The following is a 5,192-nucleotide window of genomic DNA, read 5'->3' as shown; positions in this document are numbered from 1 at the left end:
GGATTATGTTGGTGGAGAAATAGAGCCAACTGAGCTCCAGGCCTTCCACCTCCCGTCCCCTCCTCGTCCTTCTTCCCACCCAAAAGGGCACGTTGAAGCGCGTCTGTTGATGCGATAGGCGGCAGCAGTGACTGATGGCCTGCACAGTGTGGATCCAGCCCCCCTTCCCCCCTTAAAAAAATTTCTAGTTCCGCCCCTGATTAGAATGGATGAATGATTTTGAGTGCAACTAGAACTTATTGAGTCAACTAGTTCTATGTGCATTAAGTGAAGTCCTTGTAACCCCATGGGGTTATCCAAGATGGTAAGTGGTGGTTACGTTTGCAGCTAAGAATGCAGGGTCAACCCACAAGGATGTCGGGGCGTAAATCTCTGGACCTATGTATCTCACCCCACTCACCACTTGTCCTCTCGGCTACCATGATTTACCTCCCTCGTGATGGCCTTGGGTTGGGTGCGCCGGGGCACTAGTGGTGAGCGATTTCACCTTTTGCAGATTATGTGAAGTCCTTGTGCCCAGGTCATATCCAAATTGGTTACTATGTGGTACATTTATAGAAATGGATAAGGGTCGATTTCCGATGAAGCTGACGGAAATATCCTTCCACATAGTGACCTGGTCAGTTTCTTAATTTACCTCCCTACAAATGACTATGGGGTCAGTTATGTGAGATACGGAGGTCAACATATGATTTTTTTTTTTTCTATAAATTATGTGAAGTCCTTGTACACTTGATGATGCACATATTACAAACATAAGTGAGACCTAATGTCAAATATATTAAAGGAACTTGGTCAAATTCAACACATTTCGAGCATTATTTCTCTAGCTAATATTCTTCTACAATTTATCAAAATGCATAGATGGTTGATATGCGTAGATTACATACACTTTTATATATACTTTAACGTACATTTACTTATTTTTTTGAGTATGTTCTATATTATTATAGTTTTGTTTATCATAGTTTCAACATAATTACTCTCTTTGTTGGAGATATGCTCGTTCTTGACTTTTCTTGACACGATAGGGGTGATCGTGGATCGGGTTGGTTCGGTTATTAGGATAAAAATTATCTGACCCTACTAGATCAAATAATACAATATCAGGAACTACATCTGATCCTATATCCGACAGTTATTATGTATCAGATATCTAACGGATTGTCAATTATTTGGATATCCGACCCTATATCCAATAAAATATAAAATATAAATATAAAACAATAAAATAAAATAAAAATATTTTAAAATGATAATAAATATTATTCATTACACGGTGTAGCAGTTAATTGTCAATAGCTGCTATAACGTGTAGCAGCTTATCGGCAGTAATTACTACAACGTGTAGCAACTTATCGACAGTAGTTGCTACAAGTAGGGGTGATCGCGAATCGGGTGGTTCGGTTATTGGGATAAAAAACTATCCGGTCTTACTAAATCGGATAATGCAATATTAGGACCCTACATCCGACCCTATATCTGACGGATTTTTTTTCGATTCGGTCCGGGTCGATATAAGCGGGTTGGTCGGTTTGGCAGGTTGATTGCTCAGGACACGATGCATTTCTTCGAAGTGAAAACAGAGTTAATGTGTGCTTCAAAGTGATCCTAGAAGAAGAATAGAGTCCAGACATGCCCCCTAACATGGCTGTGTCTCCTCAGCCAAAAGCAAGAAGACCACGACCGTGCCCCCTCACCAGAAGCTATTCCAGGGTAGGCCTTGTAGTTTTACATGATCGTGTCCCCCATCTAGAGCCCAGTCAAGGTCAGCCCGTGTTAAAACACATGGTTGTGTTCTTCGTCTAGAGTTGATTTAGCATGTGGCTATGCCTAGGTCGTGCCCTGCCCTATAAAAGGGGTGTTCTTCCTCCTTTCAAGGAAGATGAAGGTTTTCTCATATTTCACACTTTGATTGATGATCTGAAGTCATTTCTGTCCTCTTCTTCATCTCTAGAAGCATAGGATTGGATTTGAAGACCTTTTGTTGCCTTGGCTAAGCTTTTCTCCCTCTTCTTCCTTGCTTGGGTTTTTAAGCTTGTAATTTCTATGTCTTTGGATTTATCCTTTCTTGTTATGGAGAAGATTCATTTGTTCTATGATTAAGGGAGTAGTTATGATGTATAATTAATATATACTCTTTGAATTTGCCAATTTCCTCTCTGTATGACATGTTTATGCCTTATATCTAATTGATTAAATGTGTGTGTGAAGTATTTATGCTTAAATCTCATGTTTGATTGAATAATTATATTGATTTATTCACCTTATTGTTGGTTATTGTTGGTTAGGAAAATCATACTGGCTCCACTGTACAAAATTTTTGTACAAGTGTCAAACCTTTCCTTAAATAACCTATTGTGTTCTTTAGAAGTTAAATTAGAAATCGCAGATGCAACTTAACATCATTGATTTCAAATTTAACTTATCTGTTCTTAATGGTTTAGATTTGAATCGCAAGCGGAACTTAACACTATTGATTCAAATGCACCTATGTTATTAATTTCATTAAATATTAATTTCAAAAATTGGCTTCCAGGACTGCATGGTGAGGCACATGGTCTTCTTGGATATGAGAGCAACCACCACCGCCTAGACAAAGCCTTTTAAGGAAAGTTAATATTTAATTTTCTTAAATAACTCTAGGTTAACCAAAAAGAACAATCGAATCACAAATTTGAAAAATAAAAGAAAAGAAACACAACTTCGAAACAAATCCGAAAACTCTAGAATCATATGTCTCTTGTGTTTGGTATTTCCAAAAATAATTATACAAAGAAAATAATTATGATGCGGAAAATAATTACTAGTTATACCTTTCTTTATAAGCAAATAACCTCTTGATTTTCTACCGTATTCCTCTTCTTATCTCGGATGTTGTGTGGGCAACGATCTACCGCGATGAGAATCCACCTAAGCCACCTTCTTCTTCAAGCAAGCAAGATTCGGCCACCATAATTCTCCAAGAGAAGTAGAGGTCCGACCACCACCACCAAGTTCCAAGGGATGCTAGAAACAAAGTCTCCTTTCTCTCCTTCTTCTCCTAGCTAGAACGGGCCATCAACAAGAGCTCCAAGAGAAGATGAAACCGACCACTAAAGAAGAAGAGAAGAGGAGAAGGAGAACCTCTAGGGCCGGCCACACCAAGGAGAAAAAGAGAGGAAGAAAAAGAATAGAGTCGTTAGCCTTGAAGGCACCTCTACCCCCTCTTTTCTAATCCCTTTGTCTTGGCAAATAAGGAAATTTAATAAAAACTTTCTTAATTCTTTTTCCATGAAAAATAAAATTTATTTTAATTAAAAAGCAATTCCCTTTTCATTATTATAATGGTCGGCCACAACCAAATCTCCAAGCAAATAAAATTTTAAACACAAATTAAAACTTCTTTATTTGTTTCCGGAAATTTTATAAAAAATTTCTTCAATAATTTTTCCCTTCATGGTGGATTATAAAAAGGAAATTTTATAAATTAAAATCTTTCTTTTTAACATGTGGTTAGGAAGATCGTTATCAATTTTGTACAAAAATTTTGTACAAGTCCTGAACCTATTGTGTTCTTTAGAAATTAAATTCAGAATCGCAAACGGAACTTAACATTATTGATTCCAAATTTAACTTATCTGTTCTTAATGGTTTAGACTTGGATCGCAAACGATGCTTAACATTATTGATCCAAATCCACCTATGTTATAAATTCAATTAAATATTAATTTATATAATTGGCTTCCAGGACTACATAGCGAGGCACTATGCCTTCTTGGGTATGGGATCATCCACCACCGCCTAGACAAAGCCTTTTAAAGAAACCTAATATTTAATTTACTTATATAACTCTAGGTTTAACCAAAAGAAATAATCGAATCACAAATTTGAAAAAACAAAACAAAAGAAACACAACTTCGAATATCTAATCCGAAAATCTAGAATCACTAGCCTCTTGTGTTTGGAATTCATACAAAGAAAACTAGTATGATGCGGAAAACAATTACTAGTTATACCTTTCTTTATAAGCAATAACCTCTTGATCTTCTATTGTATTCCTCTTCACCTCTTGGACGTCTGTGGGTGACGATCTTCCAAGATGCAAAGCCACCCGAGCCTTCTTCCTATGCAATCCAAGTTTCGGCCACCTTCCACCTCCAAGGGATGCTAGGGTGCAATACCTCCTTCACTCCTTCTTCTTCTTTTTCAAGCAAAACCGGCCACCAATGCCTCTCCAAGGATCAATGTCGCCGGCCACAAAAGAAAGAAGAAAAAGAGAAAGGACCGACCACCAAGGATAGAAGAGAGGAATAGAATAGGTTGTGTGTCTCATGAAGGCACCCTCTACCTCTTTTTTATAATCCTTGGTGAATCCAAAAAAAGAAAGTTTTATAACAAAAATTAAAACTTCCTTTTATTTATTTAACATGGCTAAAAAGGAAAATTAAAACTTCCTTTTCTCCATGTCATGGCTGGCCACCCTATCAAGCACCAATCAAGGAAAGATTTCAATAAAAAATTAAAATCTTCTCTTTTAAAATCCCTTTTGTGGAAAGCTATAAAAGATATGTTTTATAAATTAAAATCTCTCCCTTTTAAATCCTTTTATGGATATCTATAAAGAAAAGATTCTAAAATAAAACTTCTCTTTTAATTCATGGTTACAAAAAAGGAAAGTTTTATCAAAAATTAAAATCTTTCTTTCACATTATGGATAACTACAAATAAGGAAAGATTTCAAATCTCTCTTTAATCTTTTATAGAAAGCTATAAAGGAAAGATTTTAAAATTTAAAACTCTCTTTTAAAACCATGTGGATGAATCATAAAAGGAAAGTTTTTAACAAAATAAAAACTCTCTTTTATTTCCTTTTGTGACCGATCTAAAAAAGGAAAGTTCTATAATTAAAATCTCTCTTTTAAAATCCTTTTGTGGATGACTATAAAAGGAAAGATTTTAAACAAAATAAAACTCCCTTTTTCTTCTTTACTTGGATGGTTAAAAAAGGAAAGTTTTGACAAATTAAAATTTTTCTTTCAAACCATTGTACATGGCTACAAAAAAGATTTTTAAAACTTCCTTTTAAGTCTTATGTGCCCGGCCCCCTTAGCTTGGACACCAAGCTTGGCCGACCCATCCTTAGGCACCAAGTAACTCATGTGGCCGGCCACATCTTGGACACCAAGATGGGCTAGGCCGACCCCCTTTAC

This window comes from Zingiber officinale, unplaced genomic scaffold (assembly GCF_018446385.1).
Source record: "Zingiber officinale cultivar Zhangliang unplaced genomic scaffold, Zo_v1.1 ctg253, whole genome shotgun sequence".
Taxonomy (NCBI): domain Eukaryota; kingdom Viridiplantae; phylum Streptophyta; class Magnoliopsida; order Zingiberales; family Zingiberaceae; genus Zingiber; species Zingiber officinale.
The sequence above is the reverse complement of the archived record's forward strand: the minus strand, read 5'-3'. Positions refer to the sequence as shown.